We start from the raw sequence: 20507 nt of genomic DNA on the forward strand, positions 1-20507 counted from the left end.
TGTTTGGAAAATTTAATGGAATATAAAATGCTTTATGAAATGCCATGAAAGATCCATGTTCTGTCAGTTGTCCAATGGAGTGAGCTGTAATGCTTACCTGTCTATTACATTTTTTTCTCTAAGTCTGCCTCATGTCCCTGCTAATCTTCAGGACTGAAGAGCCTTCAAGCAGGACATTCCAGATATTCCTCCCAAGATCTCTGTAACCACCCATGTCTCTTTATCTGATCACCACCCGTCCTGGTTGCAGAGAGGGGGCAGAGCTTAGTGTGTTTTGGCATGGCCAGGTTGCTACTCTATAGTGCTGACATCATTCCTGGGATTGTAGTTTCAGGGGGAAGGAAAAGGAATGTAGCCCCAGAAGGGCAGCATTTTGTCTCTGTCTCTCCATTGGGGAGATTATGGGGATCAGCCTTGTGGACCACAACATCCCTGCCAGATGTGGCTTGGAGATGTGGTTCTGACAAAGTGGCAAACCTGGCTCCAAGGCATGCTGCTGAGAAGTGGTGCTGCTGCGGGAAGCAGCTGCAGAGAACAGAGCAGTGGAGGCAAACCTGAGCCCAGCCAGAGTCTAACCTGAGCAGAAAGGAGATGAGCAGAGATGGGTGGAGTAGGGTAGAGCTGTCTGGAGTGGTGGTGCAGCACGGAATTGAACCAGTGGTGTATAGGGGTCAGGAAAAAAAGTGTGGTGAAGTGCAGATGATCTGTCTTTTTGGGGATTTGTCCGTTATTGCTTTTCATTGTCCTGGGCTCAGGTACAGGATGTGAGGAATGCCTGCAACCTTGTCCTTGTCTGGGGAAACTGGTGGAGAACATGTGGAACCATGTGGGAAAGGCTGCCATCTTGTCTTTGGCCCAAGGCCATGTTGAACTAAGCTGAGGTGGTAAACACCTTATCTTGTGTGTGTAAAGCACCTTCTCTTTTTTATATACTTTGTTATCAATACTGATGCTGCTACTGTGTGTTTCTTATTCAATTGCTGTTTGCTTTCAGTAAATTGTTAACTCATATTCCCTGCCTTTGTCCCTCTATTGCTGGAAGGGGCGTGGAGAAAGGGAGTGACTTATTTGGAGTTTAATTTCTGGATGGGATTAAACCACCACACTATCTTTGCCCTGGAAAACAAAAGGGTTAAGGTTACACCCCTAGTACTTCTTAGTGCAGTGGATGTGATTGTGGCTGCAGAAGGAGCAGGATTCAATGCTTAGATTGTCTGTGGCTTTGGTGTGTTGCCAGTCAAAAAGCAATAATGGATGCCCCAACAGGAAAACAGCAATTCTCCATAGTTTATTGCCTAGTCAAATCTGAAGAAAATTTCCTGGCATCAACCATTGGTGTTTTCCTGGCACCAGAATTTTTTCCCTGTCAGACTTTCTACAAATAATGTAGATAAACAAGCTAACCCTCCATAAAGGGTCCAATAATATTTCATAATGGAAAGTGTTTCTAAGCTATCCAAAACAGGAGATCACTATGCATATGCTAAAATGAGATCTAAGTATCCATTCTGTAATACAAGGCTGTCTTGAAACTGGAAGACTAAGCAATTTAAATTTCTTTCTATTCCCTTTATGATAGCAACAAGATTTTGTGATATTATATATGCAAGGTGTCATAAAATACATGTAAGAGCAATAAGAAATCTTTCTGTTATTTCTCATAACATTTGAAAATAAATTACTTTAAATATGCACTAACATTTTATAAATAAATTTTGGGTGTATTATCTACTATGTCTACTAGATTTTTAAAATGATTATATATGTTTTATTTTATCATTTATTTTAGCTGTTAGAAGTCCACAACCTGGACCTAGCTGCAAAAGGTACATGCTACCTGTAAATTTTGATAATATCCAGACAAGACAAAAGTTTCAGATCCTAAATCCCCCAGTTAATAAAGAGGCTTGGCACAGAACCACCAATCAGGAGTCTGACCATACATTTTTCTTCTGCACATAGATTATTCAGACTGGAAAAACTGAGCACTTGGTATTCCAGAAACAAAAGCTGTTGTTGAAAACTAAGGATCCCCAAAAAGAAGAGATACAGGAAAAAAAAAAAAAAAAAGTGAGGAAGTGCAGGCAGCAGCAGCCCAACACAAACTGGCAAAAGTTTCTGCCTAACCATCCCAGACCAGCAATGATCTGCTGGACACCCAGTGAGCAAACCAAATTAATGAGTAGATGCTTGAGATAGCCAAGTAAGGTAAAAGCTCTAAACTCTTGTTTACTCTACTTGTGCAACAATGTTCTTAAGGATTAGTCCAGACTTAGAATATAACTTTAGAACAATATTATGAAAGGCCAGGAAACAGAAAGAAAACTTTTTTTAAGTGCCTGCTTTTACAATAAAAGGCTTTATATGGGCTTTGAGATCACTGAAGCACACTATTTTGCTTGGCAAACAAAAAAGAGGTATAAAAGACTTATAGGGGATATAGGATCAATATCATGGAATGTCTTAAGTGATCTCTCAAACTCTAAAGGAATAGCAAAAGAGAATGATAAAAGAGCTGTGAATTTTAAGAACAGGAACATGGAATAATCCTCCCTGAGCTACTAGATCTGCTAGCATTCAAGTTTTTTGTTTCATAGATGGAACAATCTGTTTTTGAGATTTGTAGAGGAAGGTGCTCAAAGTTTCCAGGTTAAGATATATTAAGGACAGATAAATTTCTAAAATGGCTTTAAGTTGATTCACCAATGGTCAACCTCAGTTCTTTCTAAAGTTACCTGATTTGTAGCTTACAGTAGCCTGAAAAGTTCTTCCTGTGAATATGAATAGCAGATGGTCTGACACAATTTTACTGAGGTTAGACAGGGAGGCTGGAATCCATCTAGTTTATGGTATTACATGAAAATTTGTTGCCTAAAACTGTTACAATAAACTGAAGCTCACTTTACAGTCAATGCAGATAAATAGATAAATGAGATGAAGCTTCTTCTAGAGATGCTTAACTCTCCTCTATGGAATGTAGCATTTAATAGCTTTAAATCAGGTTGCTGTCTTTGAGAGATATAGTTTAAGTCTAAAGGAATATAAGAGTGTTAAAACACAATCTACTTTTACAAAAGCTATTTTCTATATTATATAATTTGTATTTTGACAGCGAAGTCTTTAGGTCTCATCAGTATATTTAGATTTTTTTGTGCAATCCATGAGTAAGGACTTCATTAGTGGAGGCAAATAATCTGAAGATTGGAAAGCTAAACATTAACATCTGTAGGTTATACTTTAAATCTTGCCCCCTTCTGAGGTGCACTTATAGGCCTGAAGTAAACAGAAGTACTAATTTCACAGATATGTTCCTGGTGTTGGCACCTGAAATTGATCACCAACGTCAAACCTTTTAAAAAGACAATTAGAAGACATGATAGTGATACCCCTTTTTCAGTAGTTGAGTGGCTAACACACTAAACCAGTCCATCTTTATTTGAAGAACATATATCTTGACCTTGCATAGTCATTGGTCTTTATAAACTCTTATAAAGAAAAGTTTTGTTAAAAATTCCTGAAGAATCCAGTATCATCATTATTTCCTGGGCCAAAGAAAAAAAGTAGTAGGCTCTACTCTGGCATTTTAGGGCATTCACTTGAAAGAAACCTGGGTTGTAATCCTTTCTTCAATGGAAGTCTCTGTATCAGAGGTTAAGCATTTGCTCCTGTGAGAGGTGGAAGTGCATTGTCTTCTCTAGAAAGTGCCCAAATCATGATGCCCTAATCATGAGGCTACAAGTTACATGCCTGGTCTTCTGTCTGGTAGACATGTAACAGCTTCAAACAGTGAAAGAGATTCAGCAGAAGGGGTTCTAAGGAAACCTTATTGTAGGAGACAATGAAGAGACCACAATAGTAAGAGTTCGCAAGTCTGGACTAGTGTTTGGTTGGCTTCCCTAAAAATCAGTAAATACACAGAAAAGGTGGTGGACCCTATAATCCACACCAGAGAGGCTACATAGCTGTAACTGCTTCTGCCACCACACACATTCCATGGAAAAGGAATGCTTTTCAAGGAAAAGGTTTTTCAAGGCTTTAGAGTCTTTGCTGTGGCATGTGAACAAGTTGCTGAAGACTGTAAGGAGACAAAGGATAGGACACAGCCTTGTCAATGTCTCACTCAGTCCACGTGGATGCCATTCTGAGCTGTTCTATCCTTCACATATTGCAGAGCAAGCCTGCAAATGTCCTGACCAGGTCTGCCCCCAAGCAACAATGGAACTGTGCAGTTCCAGACACTTTCCTGAAATAGTGGCAGTATCAAAAGATGCTGGAAAGCCAATGGATTACTTTCTGAAACTGTCTTGAACTGGCTGCTAATTAGTGTTTTGTCTGATAGCCCTTTCATAGCTGGATGCAGCTGGATGGAAGTAAACCACAAAGGGAGCACATTTTTGTTTATCATTGATTTTAACTTAGTTTTGTATAGACTTGTGAGACCCTGCAGTAATCTTCTTAATTTGTCACACATTGTAAATTCATTTAGAAAGTTTATTCATTTCAGGAGTCTTTTTTTGTTACTCTTATGAGTCTAACCAAATTAATTCATTTTATAATGGATTGGATCATGTGATAATGCTCAAATTAATCTGGTGAGCTTCTACTTAATTATAATATTAGATATCACTAAAGTTTTTTATTAAGTTTTCCAATGCCCTGAGGGCATTTTCCATGTGGAAGAAAGGTAGGGCTCTGGGATAACTCGTCTAGATCCCCAAAATCAGGCCAGCCCTCCTGTCACACTTATGTGAAAAAATAATTACTTCAGTCTATAAAATAATCATAAATACAAACTTCTCTCATTCATGCTTTAATAATTGCATCTGTATTAGATCAAAATCAAGGTATTCACCTACTGAATGATAGCTTCTAGTCCAGGGACACCAAGGTGTATGGTGTCATGGGGTAGCTTTACCTTTAAAGCAAAGCTGAGAAAAGAGGGGAAGTTAGAAGTGCTGATGGCTGATGGGAGTTCTTCCTCCTGACCAATTATCAGTCATTTCCAAGAATTGACAGCAGTTTAGGCCATTGAAAAGTGAGATCAACTTGTGAACCCTACCTTAAAGTATAAAACCAGAACTCTCTGAGTTCTCTTTGTTTCCTGGCGGTGAAAGGTAGCAGAGGTGCGGCCTCTCGCTCTCTGCCTGGCCATGCGGCCGGGCGGGGGCCGGGCTGGGCCTGCTGCATCTCCCGGCTGGGAGATGGGGCCTGCGGGGGGCTTGTCCCGAGCCCTGTCTGGGCCGGGCCGGTTCCTGGCTTGGCTGCAGGTTTTGCCGTGATGGAATTCACCAGAAACTGCCGAGTGAAGAAGGAGAGGGGCTCTGAGCCTGCAGCAAGCAGAGACAGTGACCACACTCTCCAGAGCAGCCATGAGGAACTCTCCATCACAGACGGCTCCAGTTCCTGCACCGGCCGAAGCCACAGAACTACCTACAACAGCCTGGGCAAGATTTTAACTCTTTCATTACCCAGATGAGACTTGCGGATTAACTTTTTTATCTAGAGAGAGAAAAGGAGAATGATCAACATGAAAAGAGACTTTATAAACTACCAGTGACAAGAAAGAAAAGAAGCTTCATGAAAGGTAGAGAATTAAGAAGATGCTTTAATTTAGCTGAAATGTGTTTCTGTTAAACTATGGAGATAGACAATGAAGTCCTAGAAAAAACTCCTTTAATTCATGACAAGTATGCAGGGAGGAATAAAGTATTCAAAGTGTAAACTTGAGTAATTATGGTATAGTGAAGTGCTGAGAGATTTGAAACCTTAAGAGGCAGTGAGAAAACTGTTGTCTAGTGAAGCTCACAGAAACAGATGAAGAAGACTTTTTTTACCTTTGAATACTCATCCTTAAAAATGCTATCCCTCGAATCATGACCCATACACATCTCAGAGTGATGTGAAAATTGGGGGGGTTGGGTTTTGTTACCACCGGTTTTGGGCGGTTGTTTTCAGGGCATTGGAAACTTTTACCAAAAATAGTTTTCGTGTGAGAAACTCCATAAATTAACAGGAAGAAACTTCTGTTTCCCTACAAAGACAGGTGAAAAGACTGTAGCAAGAATTGGGACTGTTTTAACCACCAAAGTTCCAAAGTTTTTGTCTCTGTTGTCATGTGAACGAGAGAATAGTAAATAGATAAGGGATGAAAAGGTTTTTCTAGAAGTTTATTCTGGTGTTCTTATTCTTGTTGTTTGTCAATAAACTTTCTTTATTCCTTTTAAGTTTTATGCCTGTTTTGCCCTTATTCTAATCCATATCTCACAGCAAGAAATAAGTAATTTTCTTAGTTATTAGTTTTAAACCACGACATATGGGTCAGATGGAAATGCAGGTATGAAGCACCCTAAAAGTTTTAAACCCTATAAAATTCTGTTTTAGGTATGACTAACAGTTGTTTTAAAGATTCATCCTCTTTAGCCAGCAGTAAGGTTTCCTTTTTTGTGAGACAGACACTGCATTCTTTACTTCTCTCCTAGTCCTCACAGGCTTAAAGCTTATTTTGTTCTTAACAGATGTTTGAGACGTCTTTATCAGCAATTTAAAGAATCAGTGTTTTGGCAATATCCCTTGCAGTTTAGCTACTGTCTTGATTTTGAGTTCAGGTGCTTAAAAATGTCTCACTACCTAAAGATTAAATTAAACATTAAGTTTGTCTCTTTAATCATGTTTTGGTGAGTGAAGTATTGCTGCCTCCTAGGCTTTCATTCAGCTCCACCAACATAATATTCTTCAGAAAAAGCTTGCTTTTGCCTTGACAAGGATCTTAGGACATATTAATGCTGGCTCTCTGACAGGAGCTAACAAAAAGACTTCCGAGTGAAGCAGTTCCAGTCCGCAGGGTAGACTCCTATCATCTTGAATGTGTGATCAACCGTGACTCCAGAATTTCAATGAGGAAATAGACTGTCACAGAGCTGTGCAAGGGGCTAACCCCAGCCATGGGGGTTGAAAATCTTCAGTTCAAAGGACCCGTGCTTGTGCAGAAATGAGTCATTCTTCTCCACTGAACTGCAGCATTGCCCGTACCGTCAGCTGTCAGTAGCTGTGGTGGCAGATTTGCAATGCAACTCTAATGTTTTCTACAAAGATGCTCACATCAGGAGTATTCTTGGAACTACTCTGTTCACTTTTGGAAATTGGGGGCTCTGAAATCATGCTGAGGTCACATATGATAGCTCATATGTGCTCAGTCTCTCCCTCTTGAATAGAAGAATGTCTGCCAAGTATTAGGGATAGCTCTCACTGCTACCGCAAGCATGGCAGATGGAAAGGTCTTACAGAACTATTTGAATACAAATGCAGTAAATAGCATATGAATAATTTTGGCCTGCAGCACCCAGTGGAAGAATAAAGAAAAATAAATTCAGAAGGACAGACCCAGGGCAGTCATTGCTGGGCTTCAAAGCCAGTGTCAGTGATGGCTGTAAGGAACACAAGGGACCCTGTATATGCTTATGACTTGGTAACATATACACTGTTCCCAGGAGACCCATGGACTAAAATTAAGGTAACAGAACCCAAGGCAGAGCTTAATTGGGAAAGCAATGCACTTTTGGTTTTTTGTTGTTTTTTTTTTTAAAGAGACCAGACCTGAGAGCCTGTAGAATACCTGTGAATAAGTGACTGCTTTAGTTTCTGAGGAGAGTAATTTTATAGCCGACACCACTCGTCTTTTCCCATTTTTGGCATCTTTTTACCTACAAACCCATCTTTATCTGTTTTGACTTATAAGGTACCAGATAATTCCTTTTCACTTTTTAATTAGACTGTTTCTATCTCATGCTGCAATAAATAATTTTGGCATAAATACAGTTATTGAATTCCATTTTAGTTGCGCATTGACTTCACATAGTAATTCACTAAACTAATAGTATCTGAGAAAGTAAAAAGAATAACATAGACTAGCTGCTTCTTAAATTTAAACAATTTCTTCTTAAGCATAAAGCAAAGCATAGACTATAAGGAAAAACTGTCAAGCAGTCCAAGGAGAGTCACAAAAACAAGAAGATATCTATTGTTTTCTGGGCCATTACTTATTTTCACCTTTACCAATATGTATACAGAAATTTTGAGTAAAGTCTATTTTCTACTCCTCCCACCCTGGAATTATTTATTCCTTCTATCAAAGATGAATTTCTGTTCCCTGAGCAACCTTTAGCAGGTAAAAGCACACAGTAGAACACCAGTACTGGTGAAGAATTCCTATGGAGCCACACTGATCAACTCACAGAGTTCCAGCTTTCCTCCTCTTAGCCCAGTCTGAAGCTCTCTTCCTTTATTTTTATAGAAGCTTTTTAAAAACAAACCTGATAACAGCACATATCAAATCTACCATCTACCAAGTTACTGATATAAATAAACCAACTTTTCCCACCATCAAGTGAACAAACAGAATTCCTGCAAATACTGAAAAGATCCCATAGGAGTGCTGAAAAATTGCAAAGAACTTTGGTGAAGAGATGAAGCGAGTTTTGGGTAATTGATAGTTCCAACTGCTACTAATCCTTACCCTTTGTGTCAAACCAGAAAAAATTTCTTGTGAAAGGTCAGAAGGCAACCAGATAAAATCAATTCAAAGAAGCAGGGAACCCAGTGAGGTTAAGAGGATTTCAATAAAATCCATTATTTCCAAGTGAGAAATTTCTTCTAAGGTGCCTAAGAAAGTTAACAACAATTTGATGATTGCAACATAGTCTCTTGGGTAGGAGGAAGTGGTGTTTCTTTTTAGTCATGCTCTTTCTTAATAAGCATAATTTGAGGGAAAATCCCGAACATGTAAACAACTGGAAATTTCTTCCTTAAGTAATTAAAATCTGATTTATACAATTATAATGTAGCTTCTAATCAGAACATAGCCTACAGTCCTAAATAAGAAATGCAGAGAACTTTTCCTGTTTCTGTCAAAATATTTTATCTCTATCTAATCAGATGCAGCCATTAGATCCATATGTCCAAAACCCTGTACCTTGGGAGAATGAAAGGTTAGTCAATGCAGAAATTCTATAGTTGGTATCTGCTCTTTCTTGAAGTTGCCTACTTCCAACCCTTAAACCAGAACAATCTCTCTGCTTAAACCAGGAAATTTGTAAACCAGAAACAAGGGCAGCTGGCAAAATGTACAGATTTTTTATCCAATGTCCTATTTTATGTGAATGTGTGCCGTTTTTCTGCCAAATAAGGGGTTGCTTTCAGCCATCAGAAACTAAGTTTTTTATGGTAACATATCCAAACCTATGTTCAGCAGAAACACATAACTCAGGACAGAAGAATATGGACTGATTATTTTTCCATCCAGTACTTTAGTGACTTGAGAAAACCATATTATCAGCTAAGAGAGAGATTGAGTTCTCTGCATCTTACAGAGAAAAACTGACTAGCTTGGTAAGACACCTGCCCTCTCTTGAAGAGAAAGAGCCAGTACATAATTTAGCACAGCTTTAAGCTTATTCTTACGTACCTACCTAAGTTCTTTGTTTGTTAAGAAATTTCATTTTGTCTCTTCCTTACACCTGTTTTCCAGTATTTTTCTTGCATTTAAATGTAGAAATTCCTGTATATGTTAAAAAAAGATATAAGCAGAAATGAGCTTAAAAGAAGATGTAAAGTTATTTTTTTGCTATATATTTTTTTGCCATATATTTTTTTGCCATTATGCATTTAACATTCAGCAGGCTCTCTCAGCTACACACATGATTCTTATAGGTTTATCAGGATATAAATTAATACAAGAGGATAAAAAAGCAATTTGGTTAGCACAAGACAGGCAGCAGTGTAGACACTAAACATGAGAAATCCAGTTATTTAACTTATATTTGTATTTATATAAAAAAGAAAAAGAAAAAAAATTAAGAAGAAAAGTGGGACATTTTCACTCTGGAAAGAGTCAAAAGACTGTTGACTTTAGCTGAATGCCACCTGCCCACCAAAGCCACTCTATCACTCTTCTCCTCAGCTGAACAGGGGAGAGAAAATTCATAAGCTGGGATAATGGCAGGGAGAGGTCACTCACCATTTATGGCACAGCAAAACCAGAGCTGGTTTATGGAAATTCATTAAATTTATTACCAACTGAAAACAGAACAGGATAATTGAGAAGTAAAACGAATCTTAAAAATACCTTTCCCTGTCCTCTCCATTCTTCCTGGGCTTAACTTCATTCTTCATTCTCTATTTCATGCCCTTGGGCAGTGCAGAGAGACAGGGAATGGGAGATTATGGTTAGTTCATCACATTGTTCCTGCCACTATTTCCTTCTTATGGAGAGGAGCTCTTCCCCTGCTCCATTGTGGCATGCTTGCCATGGGAGACAGTCCTCCACGTGAGGACATGAGTCCTTTCCGTGAGCCACACTTCGTCACAAACTGCTCCACTCTGGGTCCCCATGAAGTCACAAGTCCTGCCAGCAAACCTGCTCCAGTGCAGGCTCCTCACTCCATGGGGCCACAAGTCCCACCAGGAGCCTGTTCCAGAGTGGGCTTCCCACAAGATCTTCTTTCAGGCACTCACCCACTCCAGCAGGAGTTCCTCCATGGACTGTGGGCGGTTCTCCATGGGCTGCAGGGGCACAGCTGCCTCACCAGGGGCTGTACCAGGGGCTGCACCAGGGGCTGCACCAGGGGCTGCACCAGGGGCTGCACCAGGGGCTGCACCAGGGGCTGCAGGGGAATCTCTGCACCTGGAGCACCTCCTGGCCCTCCTTCTGCACTCATCTTGGTGCCCCTGAAGAGCTGTTCCTTTCGCATCCTCTCATTCCGCTCTTCTCTGGCCACAATTAGATCTGCACAAATAATGTGAGATTTTTCCCTTTCTTAGGACATATAGTTTTGCACAATTCATTTAAAAAATATTTTTAAAAAATCTCCTTAAATTCATCAGGCTATGTATTTTAAAAATTAAAAAAAAAATATTGTAATTATATTTAAGAAACTCTTAGTTAGCTGACTCTTACGTAGTTTGGGTAGTAATATTGTGTGAAGTTTCTCACAAGTTTTTATTTTAACAGCTTCTTTTCCCATCTGTGTATGGTGCACTAAATTTACAGAAATGCATAGTAATTATTACTATTTGGTTTTTTGGTAAATCTGTAAGTTTGACTTGTCCTTGAGATTTCAAGGTTTAAAAGAATAGAACAAAATCCTATAAAATGAAGATCAGAAGGCTATATTGTTGTCCAGTCATTAAATAAAATTAGTATGAGACTGACTGAACTGGGACAGTGCTTAAACATAGGTAACCGTGGTAATCTATCCTTAAATTTCATCTGCTCTGAAAGAAATTATATAATCATGGAGTTAGATCCTAGAGCTTTGGAATGACTTATTTGGCAAATTAAATAATTGCAAGATGAGACTGAACTTAATACTCTATTTAGGAAAAGAATGAATCATCATCCATTTGCTCCATGGGTGAACTGAGCTTTGCAATAGTTGAGATTAATACAGCCCAGCTCCTGCAATAAAGCAAATCCATTTGCTCTGGCACAAACGGCAAATGAACTCCATCACTGTGAGTAGATTTGACAATATTTGCTGGGTTTCTAACATTTTCACTCTTATTACTTTAATTACTCTTATTGGAGCTGGTCAGGCACTGCAAACACTTTTTTCCCCCACGAACTTGCTAAGTGTCTGCTTTTTAAATTTCCTATCTTTTGATATTCCTTACCTTCTGCATTTTTTATCCACATCTCTAAAAGACCTATGAGGAGTATAACGAAATTCTGTAAAATTCTCCAAAAAATAAACAGCTTGGAAAAGTCAAATGCCTTTGCAAACATTAAGAAGCAAGGAGAAAGGGTAAGTTTTGAAAGTTTTGAAACTCTTCATGATCTGAAAGTTTTACAATTTGGGTTCATATTGGTTTTTCTAAATCTTACGGATGTGAATGCTCATTGTGGACTATGGATATTTTAGGAGTCAAAGCACACTTATCTAAATGAAAAAACTGCTAATTTGAAAGCCTTTTCATGGAGAGCTTTGAGAAAAAATGACTAAAAAAGCTGTAACTGTTCTTTATTCTTGTGAACTTGAAACCTGTCTTCTATTATGAATTAAAATATTACATTCAGATATGCTCAGTTTTGATCAAAATAAATTGTGAAATAATTTAAAACATTGTGCCATGATGTACAGCTAATAAAATTCTACTGTGGTTTTCAAATTATTTTTTGTCTTATAACCATCTTTTTATCCTCCAGCGATTTTTCAAGAAAATGTTTGTGCTATTATCCAGTGAGCCTGAAACATATGTGAAGTAATGATTCTATGACTTCTTTAAAAACAGACAAATCTTTATGAGTGGGATGAATATTACTTCATCTGCTTAACTAGACTACACATTGTTGAAAGAAATTATTTTTCATATTTTTTTTTGTTTTGTTTTGATCCATATTAGTGATAACACCTGCATTTAATCCTAAATTAGATACACAGGGGCTTCTTAAGGTTTCTGCTGAAATGTTCTGCCTAAAATAGTTTTGTACAAAGAAAGTACAGATATTTAGGTTATTTTAATATTCCAAAGTTTCTATCTTCAAAGGTCCTGGAGGGTAATAATTTCTAATACTATATTTAGCATGTAGCATTTTTCTTAAACTGTAAGGTTGCTAGTATTATACAATTCAAATGTGTTTTTAATATACAGTTATATAACTTGATGTTTAAAAGTATATGAAATTATAAAGATGCTGTATGGAGTCACACCACTCCCCATTTCACTTTGAATGAAATTGCCATAATGCCTGACTGAGGTTTGGAGAGTTAGTTGAGCTCTTTTTGACCTTTTAACATGCTCAAGTACCTTGAAACTTGTTTAGTGGAGAATTCTCTTCTTTGTTCAGTTTGTTGATGCTTTGGATGTCGTCTAGTTTTATATATTGCATTTTAAGATTGCCAGAGAAATATCATCTGTGAGTGATTAGTCTGGAATTTTCCATTTATACTTCTACATTTCTGATGAGTATGTTGGAACAGGCTAAATTCTCTAGAGATACACATTGTACATGTATACATAGACTTAAATGAAATCATTTGAATTGAATTGGCCTTATTTCAGGTTTTGCAAAATTGCAACAGACCAATGGATTAATAACACATAATTTTTATCCCATTGTCTGGATTTGAGCTTTGTGTACCTGATCATTAAAAAAATTGAGATCAGAGAGTTGTCTCCATTGTATCCTTCTTAAGGAAGCAAAGTTAACTAAGTCCAGCTGCTAATTAATCAATTACAGATAAATAGTCTCTGAACAGAACTTAAACCAAAACTAGATAAAAAGCTATGAATGCATTGAAAAAACACCCCAATAAACTCCACAAAAATCCCACCAACCCCAAAACCATCCAATCAATCAATCAACCAACCAACCAACCAACCAACCAACCAAAGAAACCTCACTAACTCCCCAAAACAAAGAAAATAAATCCACAGAAAAGCAGAACTATATGTATTATCAGCTTTCTTGTATCCATATGTACAAGCTTCCCTTTCTTTGCTTTCTAATTCTCATGAAAGTTTACTTGCTAAATTAAATGGTAGAAGTAGCTTGTTATATTTAATATACTTTCTTATTTGTCATATAATCTTATTTCTACATTACATCCTTTGCATCCTCTAAACAATTTTATTCTCAGTTGGATATAGTATTTTCTTTGTGCATCTGTACATTTACTTACAACTTAGATAAACTATATGTATGCACCTCTCATCTTTTTTTTTTCTCTCAAATAAATTCTGTCATTTTATTTTGAGCATGTTCTCTCTTTCTGCCTCTATATGCCTGAAGTAGAATACATTTTGTCATGCAAATCACGTGCACTCTTTGGAAGACTTATTTTTCTGTTCTTTCATCTGTTATATAATGAGAAACTCCTCAGGACTCTATTGTCATACACTACTGAAATCTGTTTGAATTCATTTGTATTAATGTTGTTATGTACAAGATAGATGCTTACGTTTAATCTAGTTACTGATTTTATATCCAGTGGAGAGAAATCAGATTTTCCATAGGATGACTCATCTCAACCAAAGCTAGGTACTTGCAGGTCAGATAAATAAACAGCTGCAAGAACATGCTTCTACCTCCTGACTGTAAAGGGTGTCTGTGGTGACTGGACTACACTCCATGTGTGGTTTTTACATGCTTAAAGCTCCGTGAGACTACCAGCTCCTCTAATTTGCTGTGCTGAATAATTGGCCCATAACTATGAACTGAAGGATTAGCTCAAAGAAGAGTCCTAGGAGTCTGAAAACTGTAGTTCTATTAGTATAAACCACATATCACCTTCTTTTTACCACAGTTTGTCCATTAGTTCTTCCTCTTCTTCTTGTTATCCTTCAAGGGAGAAATCTTTATTAAAGGCAGACGTGCACACTGGAAAAGAACACTGGAAACAATAAGCAGAAAGGGAAAAAGTTAAAGAAAGGTACAAAAGGAATTATTTTGTATCAGGTGAAAAGGAAATCAGAAACCCATGTAAACAGAGATTTTATATAAAAAGGAACAGCTCTAAATCTTGGAGATGGTGTTGAAAAATAAATTCAGGCTTATTGATTGCAGTAAGGTTAACGAGAGCAGATGAATGGAGACTGTGCTATGATCACAGAGAAGATTTTTGTGGAAGTGTTGGACCTACCCTCAATGGATAATATAAAGGTCAGAATGAACAGCAGAGGTAGAAATTCAAACACACGCAAGCAAAAAATATAATGTCTGGTGTTTACCTCCATGTGGAGAGGAGAAAATTATAGTCAAGTTATAGAGTCAATTTCTCTGTCAGTTTTGTTAGCACCATAAGGAAGAAAGAAGACAATAGACATTCTAGACTGTATTTTATTCTTTGCTATTTGTTTCTATTTATGCATTTTTTTTCTGTGTTCATCTGCTATTTTATACTTCATTATATTGCTTAAAATTATCCCAAATTAATGATAGAGACCTTTCAGTGAAGTTATGCTAGGTTCCATGGCATTTACCTTGAGTTATATTTTCTGTTATTTCTTCTTTACAGCATCACCAAGAAGGCTAATATGAACTAGAGTTGTAACATACATAATTTAACTTGATGTGTTTTGATGAACTAAGAACTTGTAATGTGGGTGTCATAAACCCAGTTATACCATAAGGCAGAATTTGTTTTACACTTGGAACTCACACTGAACTCTCCTAGGTCATAGGCTTACTGAGTTTATGAAACTATTTATTATCTTGAAAGGAAATAAGAACTGATATAATTTTTTTTTTAACTGAAGCTGATTGATTTATATAGACTAATAACTAATCCGCAAGAATTGTCTCAATTGAAGAAAATCAGTGTTTATTCAGTTGTATGAGTGGAGAGACAAAAAACCCTGTTGAAATCAGGGACTTAGCACGGAGGTCAACCATCTGTGTGTTGGACCATATACAGCTGAGTCTTTTGCTGTGTCTAGGGTAGTCTGAAGGTGATCTACAGTGACTTATGCACTTGCTGATTCCTTTCTGGATTATATGGCAAGTTGTTGACAGTGAGAGAGTCTTCAGGGCTGGCCTGTACAAGGGGCAGGTGTAGCCACTTCCACCTGGACGGAGTGCTGGCCAAAGCCCAGTACATCATGTGAGTGTTGTTACATGGAAACAAGCTTTGAGCATGTTCAGTTACCCCATAATCAAACCATGAACCACAAGGTGCAAGAACTGATGTCCACAGGACAGCTTGCAGAGATCAGATGGAGCCTGAGTACAGACTGTAATCAAAGAAGGAATTAAGGAAACTACAAGTAAAGGAGGTGGGGCCTTTTTCTTTTTTGCACATGTACTGCTGCTTCTTTATTACTTATATTGTCAATTATAATTCTACTTTCAGAGAAGGAGATGAACTAATCTAATACTTAGATTATAGAAGAAAGTCCCTATTTTTTTACTTTTTTTTTAATGCTCATCTGCTGTTCAGGAACCCTTACCCATACATAAAGCAAATGAACCAGTAAAGAAATTTGAAAGCAAATTGAATTTCTGAAATAGAAAACTCTTGACTATTCCGATTTTTTGACGTATGAGGTCCTATGTATACTCACACAGTTAATATTCATTTAAATTATTGCATCAACTTTATTGTGATGTGTCAGAAGAGTAATTCATTGTTATTGTGCTCACACTGATCATTCATTCTACTGCATATTCTCAAAAGATTTAATAATTTTTGAATAAGCATGTGCAAAGTTTGGAGTTCCTCCTTCAATTGTTTGCATCTGCTGCCTTCTGACTTCATTTCCACAAGATAATACAATGCATTTGGATGGCACTGGCAAAAATACATAATGATAGTTACCTGTTCTGTCTTTGAATAAACTGCAATCTGGTATGCTGTGATTCACTTCATTATCAGACATAGCAATAAAATATAGTTCAGATAAACTTCAGTTTGTCTTGACAGTTCAAACTAAAGAGTTGTAAAATGTGTCTTTGGTTTTTAGTAGCTGTGAAAAAAATTGATCTCCAGCTAGCAATTTGATGTCCTTAGAGGTCTATATTTCCTGTCTGACATATTTTAGTGCCTTTTTTTAATTAATGAGGTATAAGGTAAAAATTCAGAAAGGTATCTCAATGGCTTTCCAACCTAAGTATCACTGAAAGTCAATTTAACTTCATAAGTTTTCAAAAACGAACTTATGGGGAGCTTGTTTCTGTCAGCTAGTTTGCTGTAAAAAGATGTGTAGTGAAACCTGCTGTCTACTCCTTTGACCAGAAAAAAACCCAGTTTACTGAATTTAGAACTTCCAACTGTTTAATAAACTTCAAATAAAACCTTCCTGTTATCTAAGTAGGTTAAGTACAATTAAACAGACTAAAGTAACATTATTCTTATAACACCCCAGTTGGGAAACCCCCAAAATTCATTTTCCATATACATGACCACATGGTATGTTTTGAAAGCTCCCAGACCAGGATTACTTTCTGACAGGATGGCTTACATTCATCTTAAAGTTGCTTTAAGAGAACACACCTATCATTGTTCTTCTCTCTTTGTGAAGTGAGGAGCACCAGCCTGAATTACTTTGAAAAACAGAGGCGCAGAAATACAATCTGATGACACAGGTGATCTCTTGAGCAAGACAGACCTGAGCTGTGTTGCAAACACCGCCAGTTCTTCCTACGCTGTTAAACGGGAAAGGAGAACTATTCATGCGGTAAATTGAATCAGGGTAAATTATTAATAAACTATCTTAGTTCTGTGCTTTTCTTTGTTTCATTTGTTTGTTTTTTTGAGAAGAACTTATGTCTTCCCTTTATCCCCACACACAATTTGTAGAAAAAAGCTGATTGACTATTAAACCTTTCAATTCTGCCATCAGTCTTCTCTGCTTCTTCAGTGTTTTGTAAGTTTGCTAGAATCAACTATTTTCCTGCTCCTATTCTTTCTCAGCAGGGAGATTGGTTCTTGGGTATTTCATCCCTCACTTCTGGCAATACTACAGCATAAGGCATCAGTCATTGACATTCTCTATATATTTTTGTAAACACATACATTTCCTCGATTATCTGCATGCTGAGTGGAAATTGCATAAATGTTGCCTGTATGTATCTTAGGACTTTGAAAACAACATAGACCAAATTTTTATTCAATGTCTGTACAACACATTCAAAATCTTGTGGATACCATTATAAAGATTTTGCTTTGATTTATATGTTTCTTCATTCCTTCTTCCTCTGCCAATTCTCCCCAACCAAAACAAAAGCACTAACAAAATCTAAACAGCACAACAAAAAACCCCTTGAAATTAACAGTACTAGGCCATTCACAAATGTATTATTGCAACTGCTGTCTATTTCATTAGAATAAATACTAAGTTAGTAGTATTAGTGGTACCTACTAAGAAGGAATGTGACATAGGGGTTGAGCACAAAATGCTGTATGGTGCCATAGACTGCTTGTTCTTGAGGTCCCACAAAAGGAGTTTTAATGAGTTGAGTTAGGCATCTTTTGTTTACTTTCAAAATCAAAACACATTACTGTATGGTCGGTTGGGGGAAAATCCTGAATAAATATAACCAAAAGTAAATGTATACTTAACGCTAAACTCTAATTAGAATCAATTTTATTTACCCCAGCTGTAGACACTTTAATTGCATAATAGTTGTAGTTCTGTCAGGCGGGGCCTGGGAGCTGCAACACTGCATTCCTCGACAGAGATCGCCCTTTTCCCTCAGGACCTCCAGGCCCGTGCTGCGGCCTCTCCAGCTGGGCGCAGCAGGCGCGGGCAGACATCTTCGGCGCGGTCTGCGAGCAGCGGTGCCCGGGCGCTGACGCTCCGATCATATCCTCACGGGAGAAGCTGTCTGGCAGCTCCAGCAGGGCCACGCCGCCGATGCAGCACCGCTTTACGAGGCGTCTCCCCGGACCCCGGGGGGCCGAGGAGCCCGGGGAGGGCGGGGGAGGCATCGCCGGCTGCTCAGGGAGCCGGGGCGGCGAGGAAGGGAGCAGCGCCCCGAGAGCCGGGCAGTGCCGCCACCGCCGGGCTTCAGCACCGCGGGCAGCGCCCGGCGAGCGCTGCGGGCCGGCGGGGCGGACCGGGGCACCCCCAGGGCGGAACAGAGCCGCGGGCCGGAACACGGCTGCACGGGCAGCCCGGAGATAAGCGGCGTGCCACACCGGCGGCACAGGCGTGCTGAGACACGCGTGGGCAAACGGGCACAGACACAACCCCCAGACTCACAGAAAACACCGCAGCACAGCCTCTCCCGCGCAGCCCGCTCTCTCTCTCATACACACTCAGTTCCACGCACACACGGACACGCGCCCGCGCTCCCACACGCACAGCCAACCACGGGCACGCGTACGCGCACAGCACCACACGCGCAGGCAGCACACGTGCTCGCACTCCCGCGGACACACAGACACTGCGCACACAGCGCCACACGGACAGACACACGGACAGACACACGGACACACACACAGCTTCACACGGACACACACACGGACACACACACGGACAGACACACGGACAGACACACGGACACACACACACAGCTGCACACGGACAGACACACGGACACACACAGGCACTCGCACAGTGACAGACACACAGAATGTCCTGGTTCCTGCCTAGACAGAGTTAATTTTTGCCGTAGCCAGTAGAGGGCATGGCCACGACCCAGAGGTTGTTCTGCTATCACCTCAGGCCATTGCCGGCGCTGGGGTTATGGGAGGAGGGAGTCTCTTCCTTAGAGAAGAGGCTCCTTGTGGTCCAGTAAGCGCGGGGTGGGAGCAGTAGGGTAACCCCGATTATGAACATTTTGCATGAGAATCACTTGTCTCTCTCGAACACTTTTGTTACTAATATCTTTGCTGTTACCGTTCATTTTCTTATCTCATTGCTGTTTCCAGTAAATTGTTCTTATCCCAACCCATGATCTTTACCTTCGATTCCTCCAATTCTTCCTCTCTAGCCTGCCACGGCGAAGGGGAAAAAGGGTGGAGGGAGCGAGTGGCAGCGTGGTTTTAGTGGGAGCAGTAAATTAGGGAATACCAGCCCTAAAGCCCGACACAGACTACACAGAGACAAGCACACAAACACACAGACAGACGAACAGTCAAGACAGACAGAGAGAGAGAAACAGGCACGCAGACAGACAGACGCACAGACAGACACACAGAGACAGGCGCGCGCACACACCTTCACGCACGCCCCCCGCTCCGGCCCCGCCGCGCGCGGGCCCCCCCTGGCGACAGCCAATGGCGCGGCGAGTTTCCCCCGGCGGGGCGTAGCCGCCAATGGGAGCGGCGTGGGCGGGGCCCGGCTGGCTCCGCCTCCCTACTTAAGGCCGCGGGTGGCGGAGGGTCGCTCAGTGGCGGGAGGAGGAGGCGCGGGGGCGAAGGCGCGCGAGCAGCGGCGCGCGGCGACCCGCGCACGTGCCCGCCCCCGCGCGGCGCGAGGGGAAGGCGGGGCCGGGGCAGCGCCCGCCGCGGGAGGGGCGGCGGCACCTGCGGGGCGGCCCCGGCGCGGCCAGCGGCGAGCGGGCGGCCGAGGGCGGCGAGCCCCACATCCCGCGCAGCCCGCGCGGCGTGCCCGCGGCGATGGAGCAGGACAAGTACCTGCCCGAGCTGATGGCCGAGAAGGATAGCCTGGATCCCTGCTTTGTTCACGCGATGCGCCTCCTGGAAGACGGTGAGGCTCCGCTCCGCGCACCCCCGGCCGGGGCGCGCTCCTCGCGGTCGGCGCTCGGCGGCCCCGGCGGGTTGACACGGAGCGAAATCGGGTCTCCGGGCGGGCGGGCGGGCGGCGGAGCTGCCCGCGGCGGGAGCCGGCCGCGCGTGGGCTCGGGGCGGCGGCGGCGGCGGCGGCAGTTCGGGGGCTCGGGCACCCGGAGCCGCGCCGGAGCCGCGCCGAGGGACCCGTCCGACAGCAGCCCCCGGCGGCCAGTGCCCCGCTCCCCGCCGGCCGCGCTCCTCGCCGTGCGCCGGCTCTGCCGCGGCTGGTTCGCCTCTGCGGGAAGCGCTCCCCTGGTTCTCGGGCTCACTTACACA

At 40.9% G+C, this 20507-nt stretch overlaps 1 long non-coding RNA gene across 1 annotated transcript; it reads right to left on the bottom strand.

Annotated features, from left to right (window-relative positions):
* Positions 1 to 10630: 10630 nt before the first annotated feature.
* On the bottom strand, positions 10631 to 18915 carry LOC107202480. Its single transcript, XR_001520698.1, has 3 exons — positions 18087 to 18915; positions 14285 to 14387; positions 10631 to 10780 (listed from the first exon to the last, which is right to left on the bottom strand). It is a non-coding gene; the product is annotated as an uncharacterized LOC107202480 (long non-coding RNA).
* Between the last annotated feature and the right edge of the window lie 1592 nt (positions 18916 to 20507).

Source organism: Parus major, chromosome 3 (genome assembly GCF_001522545.3).
Source record: "Parus major isolate Abel chromosome 3, Parus_major1.1, whole genome shotgun sequence".
NCBI classification, from domain to species: Eukaryota; Metazoa; Chordata; class Aves; order Passeriformes; family Paridae; genus Parus; species Parus major.